The 18,044-nt window shown below is 40.6% G+C and overlaps 1 protein-coding gene across 3 annotated transcripts in view; it reads right to left on the reverse strand.

Annotated features, from left to right (window-relative positions):
- The window catches only part of LOC113024650 (protein phosphatase 1 regulatory subunit 29-like), a 310,310-nt gene extending 292,873 nt beyond the window's left edge, over positions 1 to 17,437 (reverse strand). Inside the window, exons 1-2 of one of the 3 annotated variants that reach the window (XM_026171872.1) lie at positions 17,311 to 17,437; positions 13,802 to 13,953 (exon numbers count right to left, since the gene is read on the reverse strand). The gene's annotated coding sequence lies outside the window, so the exon portion shown is untranslated. Of the gene's footprint in view, positions 1 to 13,801; positions 16,294 to 17,310 lie in introns of those variants that run through there. The other 2 variants (XM_026171870.1, XM_026171871.1) reach the window with 2 other exon arrangements.
- Between the last annotated feature and the right edge of the window lie 607 nt (positions 17,438 to 18,044).

Genomic DNA, 18,044 nt, shown 5'->3' on the forward strand with positions numbered 1-18,044 from the left:
CAATATTCGAAGCACATAGTGCACACTGTGGGAATTTACGACTGTGCGTGAATCCCCCCCTGATATTGGTATGATCCGAGCTCAGGCACTAAGCGACTGAGCGAGGGGGCGGGGCAGCTGCTGCCCGTGAGTGCGCTGTTGTAGAGACGGAGCCAGCCATACTAAGGAGAGCTGAAGTTTGACCAGGTACCAAAGCAAATCATTCGTACTGTACAAATAATGTAAATATGATGGTGCATCACGAAAGATTGATATCAAACTGATCACTTGACCAATATTACGTTACTTGCTCTTCAAGTGAATCAACAAATGGCGAAATGAAAAGCCGAACAAATGCTATTTTTTTTTTTTTTAGAGATTCTTAGCTTACGTGTGTTTATTTCATATTTTCAGTTCTTACCCTCCCCGACTAAATCGGTTTCAGTTATGTACTGAAATATAAGAATGGACATTAGAGGGTTCTTTCAAAGAAAAACTCAGGTAAATGTTATTTTATATATTATGCTTTGTATGTTGTTCAGTATATTTGTATGCAAAACAAGACGGATTTCAGTACACAGCAGGATATTTACATTTGTAACCAGATATTTACACTTTAGGGAGAAAACATAAAAATTTTTACTGCACAAAATCAATTTAGAGTAAACTTTTGTTTTAGATAAATATTGAAATATCTTTTGAATTAGTTAAATGTCACAATAAAGAGAGACAGAGCTTTCTGTTTTTTATCACTTTCATCAAATTTAGGAGTACATATACACTAAGTTTATTGTTAATTAATAAGAAAACTCCAGACGATTCCATTCTGAGCTGAAGAAGCTTCTGATAGGTTAGTAGAGTCCATGTGAGTAAACAGGTGGCACAGCTGTGGATGCATATAAGGCAAAACACAGAGCCTGTTTCTGTGACATGGGAAAATCAAGAGATGTCAACCAAAACACCAGGAAAAGAACTGTGGAGCTCCATAAGTGTGGCTCAATTTTGAATACAATTTGGTGCCATTTGCAATTAAGAAATACAGACGATTTCTCTCTTTACTCTTAAAGTTAACAAATATGTTTTTTATATTTATCAATCTAAAAAAATAAACATTTAGTCTGATTTGATGTTACAATTAAAAAGTGTTTGTGTTTTTATCTGAAGAGTTTGTAAATATCTGTATATTTGATGATTGTCAGCACAAAGAGGGAGAGAGGAAAAGAGAGGGAGATGGAGAATGAGGACAGAACAGAGATGAACAAGAGCAGGTGAGACACACATGTTAGTGAAATGGTTGTTTACCAAAAGTATCACCGTATCATAGGTACTCATGTATCTCATACCTAGTGTTTCTTTTTAGGTTTGTTATTTTTCAAATTCTATATTTATTAAGTTATGCAGGCTTGTTTGCACAACAAGGCTAAATAATTATATAAACCTTTCTCAATCTAAATATTGTACTTTGGTAAAATTAAAAAATAAATGTAGTGCAGGTCTATGATGATTTTTAGTGCTACTATCATCTAGTTCTGATTCTGGTTCTGTCTTGGTTAAGTCCCAAGTAGTCCTGATTTTGAACTGTTGTTGTCCTGTTTTAATTCTGGATCAGTTCTTGGTCTGGTTGAATTGGGGTTTAGTCCTCGTGTCTTGATACAGCCCTGATTTTGTTCTGCCTTGCTGCTTAATTAAAAAACTAGTTTAAGGTGTTCTGCACATGTGATATATATTTTTCCCTATATGAAGTCATACAGAGCCAATTAATCTTTCAGTCATTTCTACCCCCCCCCCCCCCCCCCCCCAAGGGAAAAAAAAATCCCACATGCATACTATCCTTTTGGGCTAAGCCCCGGGTGTTTCAAATGTCTGGCTCCGCCTCTGGAAGTAATGTTGAAGGAATATGGAGATAAAAGCAAAATGTAATCTCATGATTTTTGTTTGGTAGGCACTGATTTATGCAGCTTTGCCGTGATGCTTTTGGAGTTTTTCTGGCATGTGAAGTTCTGACAGAGAATTTGGGGACTCATTGTGCGAAAAAACAATCCTCTACAGAAATGCTCTGCTTTGTGCTTTGAAACTATTGTCGCTAAGTCTTATGTTCCACTGCTTGCTTTGTGAAACTCCCGATGTGCTGCGGCTCCAACTTAAAAAGGTACTGTTAAAGGAAAATCCAGTTTTGCTCTCTTATTAGTCTGCAGACATAAAAACGAAATACCTGGTTGAGGTACTCGGTTCACAAATCTGTGAGCTTATTAATGTTACGTGGATCTCACTTGCACAGCCAAGTCAGCTTTGACTTGTAGGGATGGACATGATACCTCTGGCGGGATCCCGGCACAGTAAAGTCTGATTTCCGTCTTGCCCGGTGGCCCTGTCTCCGGAAGTGTGCTGTCAACAATATGCAATCAAGGACAAAGGAAATAGTTTTGCCCTCTGGGAAAAATAGTGCTGTCCTCCTAAAAGCAATTATAAGTTAATAATACGTTTTTACTTTTTATTCAATTGTTTTTATTGCCTACAAAACTGAACAATTGTGTACTGTTGCATGTGAAGGCCTACTATGTGGGCCACTTTGAGTCCTACCTGTGTTTGTGCAAATTAATCAAATTTAAAAGGAGCCTACTTCCATCATGAACAAAATGAATAGCAGCTTTAAATTTAGTGCAAATAATGAAACAATCAGGAAAGTTTTTATTTGATTTAAATTTTTAATTGATTTGACTAATGTCAAGACACAGATCAAGCACATCAATAAGTTTTTTCCATGAAATTTTGGATTTGGAATTCATACAATATTGCAAATGTTGGTATCGAGCTGATACACTGCCAGTTTTAACTTACACAGGAAGCTCAGGAGGGGAGAACAGTATGGCATGACTTATGAGAGGAATCAATTTGCAAATTCTAAACACAGCTTAATCAACACTAAATGACTGTGCTTTTCAACACAACAAAATACACCTTTGAAAACTGAACTTAAGTGATAGAAACGAACTATCAGTCCAATCACACTGGTATCGATCACGTATACTACTGCAGGTTTATGAATGCATTGTCTCACATTCATTGTAGAAATTTGGAGATCAAGACAGGAAAGAGATGTGGCCTCCACTTGGTGAAGAATGATTTATTTCACTTCCAATAAGCTTGAGGGTGTTTGAACTGTAATGTTCATGCATTTGACTGAGAAAACTGAAATGTTTTGCTTTTGTTGAAATTCTGCTTTTCTTTCAACTTTGTCCCCAACGGGAATTTCCAGTATAGGGCTTCGGAGCGTGATGTCACGGGGGTGGGCGTGGAAAGGATTTTGGCCCGATTCACCATTTTGGGGGTCTAAGCTAGGAGCGATAGCATAGCCATGGTTCGTACTTGCTGTGTGCTCGGCTGCAATGTTCGATCTTACGACCGGCACGGGAATAAGGTTGGATTGTCTTTTTATGCTTTCCCAACCTGGAAGCGACATGAGGCAGCTCGTGTATCGATGTTACCAAACGAAGGCGTCTAGCCTGGATAGCAGCTGTGAGATGAGCTGACGTGCAGCTCTCTTCCATCTCCAAATATCTGTTGGTGCTCCAGACATTTTCATTCCGGTAAGTTCTAAATATGTTCATATCTCTCTTTATAGCCTATTAGTTTCATTTTCGATGCGCTCTGAGCTCATAGCAAATTAGAACAAACATCCTACTGAGTGATTTTGCAGAACTACCGTCTATTTATAGAGTTGCTAATTATTTGGCATTATTGCAGCAAACCAGCCGATGAAATGGATGAAACATCATGACTGGTTTCCAGCGCTACACGAGGGACCTGCTTCAAACAAACCACCATGCCAATCAGATTACTTCTTCCATGTGAGGGTGAAGAGGTGACCCTTCTGGATAAGATGGTGAAGGTTTGCTGCGTTTGGTGAACAGTGTGATAATAAAACCAGAGAAGAATGAAACCTGCTCCTGTTAAATGTTCTTAAGTCTTGTGCTGTTATTTTTTCAAAAGATACAGTAAATAAAGTAATGTTAGTAGTGGGTGATATCATGTAAACACTCATGATTTGGTGTAAACATTTTGTCATTTGTAAACTGTAAATGACATGGATTCTACACTGTTACTGATGTGATGCTCTATAAAGTGGTTTTAATAAAAAAAAAAAAAGGCAAAATAATTTAGTTTCTTTATTCAACTTTTGAACAGTGGGACTCAGTCAGTACATATTCAGTAAATGCAAATTATTTACACAGCAATGTACTACAGGCATACATCTAGACCCCTAGATAAAACATGATGGCATTATAGCAGTGACAACTCCTCCACAGTAGCAGGTGGGGTTTTTCTTTTTTGAGGACGGCTCCTTTTACCTGTCACTACAGATGGTCTGTGTATGTTTTGATCAAGAGCCTTTTTTTGGGCAGCTGAAGAGAAGTCGTCTATCTTATGGCCAACCTCTGGGTGTATCTTGGTATTATTACCAGGCAAAACCCAGTATGCAGGTTCATCTGTAACAGTCCTTGTGCCACGGATCAACACTGTTCCGTCTACTTTAGACAGAAGAGCAGCGACGTGGGTGCAGGTCTCTGCGACTCCGGCCATACAGGTGCAGCGGGCGGCTTCAACCTTCCCTGTGATGCTCACAGTGACCCATGGCTGCAATGCTGGTTCATTCAGTCTTAGAGTGCAGCACCTGAAACACACACAGACAAAGTTCATTTAAAGACAAGAACTATGAGCCAAGGCCGACACAAATGTGTTTAATCTACTTTATCATAAATGTAACAAAGTGTCAAGAAAGTTAGCACATACATGTGATTTTTCATTTCTTTATGTGTCCATATATAGAACGCTGCATGTTATAGTCTAAATCTGTCTGTTCTGTCAGAAACCTGCCTGCAGAAAATGAACCTAAAGTATGTAATGCAAGGATGTCATCACTTTAGAGATGGAGAAAGCATAAAGTGACAATTATGAATCACTTAATATGTTAAGGAGATTCTGCAGGTCATTAATCAAAGTATAAAACTAAAATAAAATGTATTTTTAGTGACACAAGATACAAATATGGAAGCAAGATGTATAATTAGAATTATTTATAATAAACATTAATAAATCATTGCAATTTCTTTAACCATAGAGAATAACTAAATCCTTCAGGACAGTGTCTCATCAATGCACTGAACTCACTATGTTATCCACCTAACAGTCTCCAGATGTTCTCACTGTAATTTCCCCTCATGAATGAATTTATGCTGCAGTAATCTGAATGTTTGCAGGGAAATCAAACGCATTTCACTCGCTGTACTCGAGCTGACTTACCTTTGATTGAATGACGACTTGTACGCGCTGACTCCACAGATAAGGTATGAAATATATCAGGCTACGTCAATAGCGGTTGGTCTTCAGGGTTTCTACTCCACGGCCGTATTTCATACGGGTCCACATTTCCAATGCACGCTATTTTCTGCAAGTACCGCCGCTTCGCCTCTGGACGCAATCGGTCTCTATACAGTCCATTCTCTTTTAAGCTGCTTTTAAGCATCTTGTAATCGTCGTTCCAACACAGTGTGTTTGATTTGATTCATAGACCCCGAAAATGCCGCCGCGCTCCCACAATGCATTGCGGCGTGACGTCAACTCCGAAGCCCTATGAATCCAACTAAATTATTAGGAAATGTGTGAGAAATCAATGCTCTGTGTAACAAAACTATACCACATACTGTACTCAAATACACGACAGGTGTAGGGTTATTTTAGTAAAATATGCCTTCTAAAATTGTGAATATATTCTGAAATTCAGATAAAAGCAAGGACATTGCAAATTATACAAAAGGGCTAAATCAGAGGCTGATTCTTTAGGCCAAATTTCTTTCCCTCAGCAGTAAATGACGGTCTTTTTATTTTATCGCTGTGGGAATTTGCATTTCTATCTACTTTCCAGTCACTTCAAATTCATTTTTGTGAGTACCTCTGGCAATATGGTGGCACATTGCAAAGTTCCAGGTAACAAGATAATCTCTACAATTTAAAACTACTAAACAGAGGCGTGTGTGTATGTGTGTCCAAAAGAGACAGTGAAGAGTCCCGAAGCCAAATAACAACTTCATTCAAAGACACCAGCAGCTCCCAGTAGAGTCACCTGTGTTCATCATAGACAAGTTATGAGGGCACCTCAATGGAAAAAACTTCCAGTCTTTCTTCAGGCTAAACAGAGCAAAACACGGAGTCGTGAGACTCCTGAAAGACTGTCAGCCATTGCTCTGCAAGTTGGATTGTGCAGAACTGCATGTTTTACATTAAAAATCTATATTGAAAATGTTTACTATAAACTTTTTAAACCAATTTGTACTATTATATGTACTTGGTATCCAAATGCAATTTATTTCACTGACTTTACAGACTCATTATCAGCTTACTAAACTTCGACTACAAGTTCAAGCAGATTTGAAAATATGTCAGATGTTGTAACTGTTCAAGACTGAATTTGATTATTTGATGATTTCAGAGGCAGAAGAAATACACGCATACTTAAGTAGAAGAAGCACATACTGGTAAAAGCTGAACGTTCAACGTTGCTTTGAGTGAATGTACAAGTCAAAGTAAAAAGGTGCACGTTCAGTGATGTACTCAGAGTATACAAGTAAAAAGCAGCTCTTTGCAGGATGTTTCTACCAGCTATCTTTTTGCAAAGCTAACGGAATCTCATCTCATATTAATAAATAATATTAATAAAAACAATAAAATCATATTTAGAGTCCCGTCTTTTCTGTCTTGCAACGTTCTCTATCTTTGAGTGTGAACTTATCACAGATTAACCTTTCTTTTCTCTCCCTGGGAACAACTGTACTGTTGGCTATCAAGCACATTGTGTGACAAACTGAACAGAGACACTTGGAGTGCTGATATTTGTTAAACTGTTTGGGATATTGCATTTGAAATGACCTGCTAGGTTACTTCATTCACACTTGCTTTTCTCCAGTAGCGCTAGCTATATGCCTAAGTGTGACCAGACAGTGCATTTTGAACACCATGTCAGATCATTACAAACCACTTTAACAACCCAGGTTTGTGCAATAAAAGATGCATCCATTTTTTTGTAAATTATATTTCATTCCGTGTGCAAAAAGACACCAATGATGAAAACACTAATAGAATATTTTTTTATGTGTTAGTGTCTCCTACGTTCAGGATTAACTAGGTTTTATGCCAAAAAGGTGCACAGTGATGCACAATGATTATTAACTCCCCTCAAGTGATTAAAACCTAAAGTAACAAGTCTGCTTTAAAAATGTGAGGAGTGTAAATTAAAGATCTTTGTGTAGAGAATAAAAATAACATCTAGTGTGCTGAAAATTCTACATTTCTGTAACAAAATATTTATACTTCTCTATTCCCCATCTCTAAATACTATATAACTATAAACCTGCAAGCTAATAAGTTTGCAAACACAGAACAGAGCAAAAAAAAAAAAGTACTTCAACAGAGATGGGAGACAGAGTATTCCTTCACCAAGTGTAAAGAGAGGACCATGCACTCAAAAAAAAAACATTCTTTGAAGCATAAAGCAATAATTTTAAATAAAATACAACTTAAATATATCAAATCAAAGGTTTAGAAAATTCACTTGGCATCAACAATGCATACAAATCAAGTAAATTACTTTTGACCTGACTCGCTTTTATGTTATTATTAAACTGTTTCTTTTTTCTTTTTTTTGGGGGGGGGGGGGTTGCCATAAGATAACCCAATCTTCAAAGAACTAATTTGAGTTACAATTTTAAACACATTATCAGGGGGTGATCTCTAAGTGAAATATCAGCAAAGCTCAGAGCCAAAGACAGAGAACAAAGTCCTTAGATCGCTGAACTAAAGAGGCATGCAACAGTGAAAGGTCGTCGGTTTGATTCCAGCCCTATCGGGGTTGTGTCATGAGGGACACGTGGCAATGAACTCTAGCAAACCATGCAGAGCTACCTGCTGTGGTTCCCCCTTGTGACAGGGGGACAGTCAAAAGTTGCTTTCCTGCTTTAAGATAAAACAAGCACATTTTCCCAGCGTGGGATCAGCAAAGATTTGTCTCAGCTACAGCACAATATTTTTGACCCAAATCTAAAAATGATGGAGCCGTAAAGGAAACATTCAGTTTTATACGCAGCATGTGAAAATGACAGTGAAAGGTTGTCTGTCTCTGTCTGATTGTAATTAAGGTGTGCCCCGCCTCTCGTTTTATGACGCATTTGTAGTTCGCGATAACATCTGAAGAAGGAGAAGTTTTTATTTTCTGTTTTTTTTCAGGGACATTTCACCAAATAGATCACTTCAAAAACACATCCTGTACGAATCACATCTGATTAAAGGAATCTAAAATTATCTAGGGCATTACACGTTTTAAATTTCCACTTCATCAAGTGTCACTTGCCGAGTGGTCCCCTCATCTCCTTTGCTGAAAGTGTTGTGTATATTTTCCAAACACATCCACACTGGACCTTTAGCTTGTATGTTTGTTCAGCTTGCTGAGTTCTTTGAAACGTTGCATATTAAATCACCACCTGCCCCAGAATAATAAATAAATAACACAATATCTGCGCACTCCTCTTATAGCCCTACCATCGTGACCACATCTCTAGTGATATCTGCAGCATGAAGGCATGAACGAGATGAGGTGGGAGGAAAGATTTGTGCAGGACGTGCAGGCGCTACCATGGTGGGGGGGGGGCTCATATCGCTTTCCAATTAGTTGAGTATCTCCATAGCAGCACATGGACGAATGAACTTGCCTGATATTATTATGTATCAAACTGCCCATTACTCAATAATTAGAGGTGCTGAAACGCCGCTGCAGATCCAGACAGTCCTCTTTATTAACTTCTGCCTGTGTATAACTACATATTGAATGGCACGTTTGAACACTGTGTTTTATGTGCCGTTTATTTCTATTTCCTATGTTGTTGTTGTTTTTTAATTCGGCGTACACCATTATTTCATATGATGCCAAGTACTTAGTGTTGTCAGTAATCTGTAATCATCTCAGAGGCACAGGTGTGAAGGGGATACAGCTGCCAGTAGAAATTTATTGTTCATGTGTTACGCAAAAACAAATATTAATAAATGTGTGCTGTGAGATTTTGAATGACAATGGCTGTCTGCTACTTGAGGGGTTAGCAGTTCGATGCTTGGCCCCTCCGCTTGCCAGAGAGCCTCCGGCCAAGGCATCGAGCTTTAAGTCGATCCCAGTGGCAGCCAATCGGATTTGTCCAGCATCTCTAATGGTGTGTGGCACAAACTTGAGTTTCAAAATTCTATAATAAGTCATCAGCTGATCTGCTGGGATGAAATTTGGTGGCCTGTCATAAAGTCATAATAAACATGACTTTAATAGAGATGTGCCTTATTCAGCTCCACTCCAGGACAGAAGGAATATATTGCATTACTAAATTCTTTCTGGACGCTCAAGTTTGAGGACATAAGTGTAAGCAAAAATCCCACATCTTTACCATATCCGGGCGTGACCTTTAAACCTCAATCGTTTTCAGTCTGGAATGATCTTTTCTGCGGCTGCTATCAGTCATTGTTACGATTCTGTATATTGTATATCCCAGAAAGAGCTGCAGCAGTTCTGAATACCAGAAGCGCGCTACAACAATTCTGAAAGGCAGCAACTCCTTTGTCCTGCCCTGAGGCCATCCCTCTTCCTCACTTCCCCTATCTTACTCTCTATTCCTTTATGCATTCATCTAAAAAAGCTGCCAAATGGTGTTTTTCTTCCGTAACTTATCACCACCAGCCACAGTCTGGCTTTTCACAATGGCAGAAAATAAACATTTTGGGTGGCGATAAGATTTGTCCTCCCTGTTGCCGGGGTTATTGTTGCAGACACACAGCAGAGTTAACATTTGAACGCATCCGTCTCCCCCACCGCACTCATTCTTTCTCCTCGTCCCGCTCATATTTGTGTTGAGGGAAATGGGAGAAGGGAATAAAAAACGAGGAGGGGAGGGAGCAGGATTACATAGACTAACACATTTACAGGCAGGGACAAATGCGGCAAGCCTGTCAGTTCACAGATTCACAGACTGGCTTTGATAAACACAGAGAGAGAGGAGCAGAGAAGCCACAAAAACTGCATAAGGGAAACGCTGGGGTGTGTTTGGGACGCAGAGTGCTATTCTCCTGGAATTCATCAGTGTTTTTCACTCATCGTTTTTCGCATCTCCACCTGCTTGTTAACTGTCTAAACACCTAAGGTCATAGTATAGCTAGAGCTGTTCCCACTCTGCACCAGCTGAAAGACAATTTAGACATGCCGCAAGTGCATAGCAAACGCTTCTTCACTCACAGTGTTCAGTGTTGTAGTTTATGCCTTTGTTGCTGTTAACTGTCCATTCATAGGGTCGGTGCAGAGGAATTAAATGCATTTTCCAGCTTGTAGTGTGAGACAGGTGATTGTCAGTCACAACAAGCACACACAGACTGGTGAGAATCCTTCTTAACACCTCATCAGTCAAGCGCACGTCGAGCAAATGCTCAAGCGTCTTAGCATTTTCAGCTTTCATGGAGTCACTCTCAGCTCGAGATGTAACTGTTTTCTACTACTTTTCACTAGATAATAGTGAGAGAAGAATGAGTTCAGATTTGACCAATTTAAAGTAGCAAACTAGCTGTCCCCCATAATAAAAACCAATGAAGATTGCCATTTCCATTTGCAGTCATTTGAAATTTGTATTCGCTGACTTCCACTGATGCATATGTCAGTGCATAAATAGAAGGCCAGGAGCAGGAGAGCAGTAGCAAAAGCCCAGCACAGAACAGACACTGATTTAATCAGAACCAGCATTAAAAAGTGGGCTGTGGTGGGTATCAAAGTGGCCTGCAACTAGCTTGCATCTTAAAATCTTTAAAAAAGAGATTTGCCAGTTGGATTTTTAAAGGTTATCAGCTGAGCCATCAGCTGTCACTGTGATCAGATGATCTGCTGGGATTACAGCTAAGCTCGATTTGGGGGCCTGCTTGATATTTTCTGAGAGTGAGCAAAAACTCAGGCTTTTGGTTTTAGGCTTGTTGTGGCTGCAGAATCAAGGCAGCCACAACAAGCTTTTCTCCCACACTGTACCACAGGGGAAGAGATGCTCAGACCCTCCGTTGCAAACACCACTGGGCTTTGCCTTTCTTGGAGCATCTGTAGCCTCCTGTAGCTCTAGAATAATGTCACATGTGTTTACATGAGACTGAATATGAATGAGAGTGATAAAGTGAGCAACGTGATTTGCCCTGAGTCCACTTCTGTTTTTGAGCTGGTCAAAGATGACAGCAGGTTGGGGGCATTGGACGAACTTGCACTTCTTGTTTGTTCAGCCTTTCTTCTAATTGGCATTAACAGATTCAGAATGCTTTAAGTCTTCATGGCACAGAGTCAACAAGTTATTTTAACCCTTCCTCAGAGATTTTGCTCCATATTCACACGAGAGCATCACACACTCGCTGCAGAATTTTTGGTTTGGGGCTTAAGAATAAGCTAAACAGTAACGACTGTATTTTAAGTAACTTACATTTTGATATATTCTTTTCTTTCATGTAGTGAATGCACTTTGAGTGTTTTTCTTCTGTTGTCTAGTTTTGGTGAGCGAGTATGAATTGTAGCCTTTATTTCCTGTTCTGAGCTGCCAGGGGAGGCAGCCAGTGTGGTCTTCTGCTGCTGTAGCCCATCTGCTTTACAGTTCAATGTGTTGAGCATTCAGAGATGCTCTTCTGCATATCTTGGTTTTAACAAATGTGTAATTTGAGTTACTATGACATTCCTATAATTTTTGAAGCAGCCTGGTCATTCTCCTCTGACCTCTGGCACAGCACTGTGAGCACTGCAGCTCAATGGATATTTTCCAATGAGCAAAAACGCTGGAGATCCCGGCAGATCACCATGCCACATTCAAAGTCATTTAAATCACCTTTCTCATGCATTCTGATGCTCAGTTTAAACTGACGGACGTCATCTTGACCTTGTGCTTAAATACGCTGAGTTGATGATATGTGATTGATTGATTAATTATTTTTACAAGTCATCATAAACATTACTCTATAGTTTGGAGGAAGTCTAAACTGACTTTATTGTTTTTTAAATACAAAAACAAACAAATAAATGATTACCTAGGGTTAGAGTTAGGGTCGTCACCTATGACGATCGAGACCACAGAAGGTTAAAGACCATTTAAGGTTAAACAGGGTGCAAGCCGCATTACTTTGTCTTCACGTAATCTAAAAACTGTGAAAGGAAACTGTGTATAAATCATCACGATATGTTTTACATGGTCTGCCTTTTCTTTCACAGCACTTTTATTCATTGATGTATTTATTTTTCAATTATTGTCCACCAAGTGAAGAAAAGTTTGTTAGGGCGGTGAATGTTCTTGTGCCGTCCTGAGTTTACCGCAGGTGGAAGCTCCCTTTAATAGATTGGTGAATTTTTCTGTTTGATCACTTTTCCATTCAGGCAACTCTGGTTGCTTAGATTCGATTTTATTAATTATGTTACTGGCTGCCAGTCATATAACTAATGAATAACTCACTGGGGTTTGCTACTTAAAGAGAAACAGCAGAATGAATTCAGCTTAGATCAGCAGTAGCCAAACACAGCAGAAGACCTTATTGCTTTTCCTGATAGCGGGACAAAGTGGACTGGGAAGAACAGAGTGCTATCTGTAAGGACAGAAATGTAAGAAAGGAAGAAAAAAAACATCAGATTACGTAGGAGTTAGAAACATTTCACATTGCCGGGCTTTGATTTCTGTCCTTTTAGCTAAGTGTGTGAATGTTCAGCAGTTTGATACCAAGAAACTGTTGGATGAACTACTAACAGAGTCAAAAAGAAGTACCTATAAATATATTTCTTTAAATTGTGTTCATTCATATTAAAATTAATATTTTAATTAGATAGTAATGCCATTTCTGAGCTTAACAGCAAATGATTGATTTAAACCTATTCATGGACGTCCGTATTGGCTGGACAGTGGTTTTATAGGCCTTACAGCACTGAACTGCACATTTTTTTTACCCCGGGTTTTCTTCTTCTTTTTGTTCATCAAAGCACAGGAATTACACTGTGTGTGTTTCTGAGTACATTCTCTTCAATAAATGACTTTCAGCCTCAGAACTCTCGTTAGCTTAATTCATTAGCACGCAGGTTTTTACCAGCCCTGTTTAATTTTTCTTCATTTAATGAAGCCTTAGTTAGAATTGAATTTGGCTTTGTGAGACCTGTAGATAGCGTTGAACTTTATTTATTATTCCTCATTTTCTCCCACTCTCATCCCTCCCGCTCCTTTCATCCCCTGTTCCTCTCTGTCACCCTGCTTATCTACTGCTTGCTTTTTTAATTCCCGTCTCTCTGATCTGCTCTTCTCACATCGTCTTTGAATTGGATGTGGCCCTGGGGGACCCTAAATCCAATCCACTGCTCATATTCCCTTCAGCATTGTACCACAGCTTCAGTCGAGACACACCTTAGCGAAGCAACACACACGATGTGCGAGTTTGCCTCTCACATCGTGCTGAGATTCTTCTTTTCATCGTCAACGTCTTACACTTAAAATAACACGCACACGTTTATCGTTTTGTATCATTTTTGTGGTTCAAGGATTATTTCTTAAAACAGAGATGTCGGGCTTTTTCATTCAAGCTCCTGTTTTATTTTGTTTTTAACTTGCACAACATAAAGACAAATGTGATTTATTTATAATTCTGTGCAAGCATCGATCATTATAAACATTAAAAGCACCAGCGCGCGACGTGAAAAACGTTGACAGTTCTGCGGGGATTCCTTGGGTTGTGGAATTTGTGTTAATGTTACCTTCACAGGGACCACCCTAGCTCTTAGCTCTGCCAACTGTCAGACTTATGGCAGCACCTCCCTCAGGCATGACACTGCTTCTTGCTATTCCCCAAACACTTCTCAGGACCAGCTCAGAAGATGACAGTGAGCCCAAGGTCTTTACCAGAGGCCTGTACAACAAAGCAGGATTTGGGTGTAAAACATCAACTTCAAGTTTAACCCCGGATTTTCAGTATTACAAAGTATTCTTACCAGGGTTCATCATCACAGTAACTGAAGCAGGTTATGTACACGATAAGAGGTCAGCAGATTTAGAATCCACATCTAATAATCAATCACATCTCCATAAAACAGCATTACTAGTGCTGTAAGAATCCTCAGCACTTAGTGTGTGGCTAGCAGTAAAGTATCTGAAAAGCATCTGAACTTTGTTTTCCCCTGATGACAACTTTAATCCTTCATTTGTTTTCTCTGTTGACTAAAACAATTTTAAAATTCTCTTATTGTTCTATAAACCTTATACATCTCAAGTACACATTACATGTGGACCTTACATAAAATTTGCAAATAAGCTTAGTCTACAGTACAATTATACAGAGTTTTTATGCTTGCTCTTGTTTAAGTGAAAGAATAAAGCAAAAATTGGTTTACAAGAATCCAAAGTATTCTGTTAAATTATTGATAAACATTCAATTAATGCAATACTTTATTGTAACCAGTCAGATTCTCTTGTTTCTTAATGACAGAGCGCTCATACTGAAGTCTGTTAACTTAGACAGTCAGCATAGTTGCATGCTTTCCTTCCTTTCTTCAAGCTTCAAACAGGCTAAATTTTATCAACATAGTAACTCTTTCCCAGTCTTACCGACCAATGTATTTAAAGCACACATTAATTACACACACTCACACTTCATAGTTTTCTAACATCATAACTTGATCTTCCTCTGTAGACCTGTCCCTGTTTGTAATTCTCAGATCCTGCCAGCACCACCCCTTTCATGTAAACACACTCACAACTAGATTGTTAAATCCTGAGTTGACTTATCAAATCACCTTCATGTGACTGCTTAGCATAATTGCTGACTTTAGGGCAAGTAACAACTGAGAAGGAAAAGAGATCCTAGCAAGTTCAACTTGTTTCATAGTAGAGTCCACAGATCCAGATTCTGATGTCAGTTTGATTGAACATCCATATGAACCAGAACAAGCCTAATCCACTGAGGGCAAATCCTTTGGGTGTCGCAGCCCACAGCACACAAAGGATTTGCTGCCAGACACCAAAGGACACTCCCACAATCCCATATCTGTTTCCTGACAGGTCAGAGGGGTTTTGTCACCAGAAGGAGCTCCGGCGTAATACCAGGCAAGCGGTTTTAAAGTTCGACCTATTGAAGTACAAGCCAACCACAAAATAAAACCTACAAACTTAGTAAAATACTGTTGCATCTTTGAGTTTCTGTATAGTGCCATACTCTGCCCCGACAGAAGATTTATGAATGACATCAGGCCTGGTGGTGAGTCGGGTTTCAAGAGAAGAGGAGAGGAGAGGAGAGGAGAGGAGAGGAGAGGAGAGGAGAGGAGAGGAGAGGAGAGGAGAGGAGAGGAGAGAAGGGATGTGGAATCTTTTTATAATGTAGTTCAGTCCAAAAAATTGGTGATGATGATGATGATGATGATGATGATGATGATGATGATATTGTTGGTGGTGGTGAGGGGGGGGTTACTGGTAGAATTATGAAGATAACGTGTTCATGGATGGATGAGAAATAATAAAGAAACTTTTGACAGCTGAGATGAAAAACGTGGATGATGTTGCTGATGTTAATGGCAGTGACAACGAAAAAAATGAGAAAAAAGTAAGCGGGGGAGTAAAGATGGTGGTGACATTGTCAAACAAGAGGAAGAGTTGATGCACAGGATAATGCAAAGAATGTTGCTAAAAAAACGGGCATTCACGAAAATGATGAAGATGTTTTTATTTCCTACAAGTTCGCTTAAGCTGGGCGCTCTTTTCGGTATCCTGCGGCTGTGCTCTGCCCTCCACTATCCCATCGCTTCATGGCCAAATGAGTCACGCACGCATCATCATCACAATGAGATGCATAAATGAATAAACCCCACTTGTGCAGGCACCGGACGTTAAAGAGGAAATTTCAGTGCCTCAGTCAAAACATGCCACTAGTTCGCTTGTCACATCGCATCACGCATGATTGTTTTCACGGCAACAATCATCCGTCGAGTCTAAACGCGTGCGCTTGGGATATGTGGCTATCCGGCAAAATCACGGGAGAAGAGGAGAGGAGAGGTGGATGAGGGTGTGTTCCTGGAGGCCAGATAGGTCAACGACTGCGACTCTAACATAATCCTGATCAGTCGAGATGACAACGAATACCAACAGGGGGGAACCCGGAGCTTTGTGCGTCAGTGCGCATTGGAGAGGCGATAAATCAAAACACTGCTAGAAAGCGCTGTTGTAGTGCGCCATCTCATCTCTCTCTCTCTCTCTCTCTCTCTCTCTATCTATCTACCTATCTTTCTTTCACCCCCCCCCCCCTCCGCTTTATCGTCTTCCTTCTCCCCCTCTCGTGTCTCTCCTCTCTTTCTTTTCGCCATTCTCTCAACGTCTCCAAACACGCGCAGTGGTGCTGAATGAGGTTTGTTTGTGTTGCAGGACTGAAAGATACCAAATAGTCTCCCTTCTATTTTCCCCCATTCCCCCACTAATGGAAACCCCGTGGAAACAGCCCATTTGATGTGGAAATTCGGTCAAAGGCACTCGTTTTCGCGCGCAAAAATACGCACGCGTCATTTTATGGCGATTGCCATTGTGCACCATCTCTGCTTATCATTTTCGACTCACTCACTGGTGATGCCACTCACCACACACGCGCACACGTTCGAAGACAGCTGCTGCTCACCCCAGGGCCACCGTTGCCCCTTTGTGTTTTTGCCACAGAGCAACCCCGGCACTACCTCCCCGCTCAGAATGGCTGAGCCTGGGATCTCTTGATCCGCAGAAAGCCGCTCCAGACCTGAGCACCGGAGCAAACACACGCATGTTCAACAGCTGTCTTATCCACCACCACGTAAAAAAAAAAAAAAAAAAAAAACGGGTACAGAGGCGGGGCAGCACTGCCAGCCAATAGGTCGGGCTCGCAACAATTCATCCAAATTTTCTCCACACTCTTTTCCTCTCTGTGTTTGAATCTTTTATTATTATTATTATTTAATTTTATGGTCTGCTCAGTCTCTGACTCACAGGTGTCTGAGGAGTGGACACTGCCCAAGAACGTTGTCGGGATATCCCTCTGAGCATCTCTGTGTTTATATTCGCCAAATAAGCAAAGCTCAGCATTGCACCGACAACCTCAACGTGGCAGCACGGTGTCTCTCCAGCGCGCACACAGCGCATCCCACAAGTGCAGAAGTCCACCCCCCCTCCACTCTCACCCCCAACACTTCTCCCCGCAAACACTGACAGCTGAGCCCAGCTCGTACAGAACACATCGTGTTTTCACTTGTCTTACCTTGATCGGAGTTCCCGGTCTGGCAGGGAAGAAGAGGATGAAGGCGTGAAGCTTTACGGTCCGTTCTGCAGCAGCAAAAGACGGAGAGAGCGAGAGTATTATCCCCGGACGTGCGTTCCAGCAGAGAGAGGGAGAGAGAGAGAAGGGGGGTGGGGGGAGATCCAGAGAGAGAGAGTAAGGGGGGTGAGCAAGAGGAGTGATGAGGGACGGAGGCGCGCTAACGGAAGAGAGAGAGGGGATGGTTGACAGAGGGATGATGTTGAATCGTGGCAGCAGCCGCTCCCAATCAGACGTAATACCTGCTGGATACACTGAGCGGAAAATTTCAAAGAAAAATCTTCTGCAGGCTTTTTCTTTTTTTCTCTCTCTTTCAGAAATGTCGGCTGCGCGTAATTAAAATGCCAAAGCAAGCCCGATGTCAATCTCAGGAAGATTCCCAGCGGGACGAAACACATCTCAGATTTTTCTCTAGTTTCTGCCCTCCCTTGTGTTAATTGTGCTATTTTTATCCTCAGACCAATGAGAGCACTCATTTGAAAAAAGGACAACATATTATAACATAGTTCTGCTTATGGCTCAGTCTAACCACGTGACAGCGGCATGTATTAATGACTCCAATCAGTCGATCTTAAGAACGGTGGGAGGTTACGGGCCACTGATACCTCCACGGGCAGTAATCACATAATGTTTGGTCCCGAACGTGTGGGGTAAAGCGGGATGCCGCTCCTGCCGTT

The sequence above is a fragment of the Astatotilapia calliptera genome, chromosome 6, assembly GCF_900246225.1.
Source record: "Astatotilapia calliptera chromosome 6, fAstCal1.2, whole genome shotgun sequence".
In the NCBI taxonomy this organism is placed as follows: Eukaryota; Metazoa; Chordata; class Actinopteri; order Cichliformes; family Cichlidae; genus Astatotilapia; species Astatotilapia calliptera.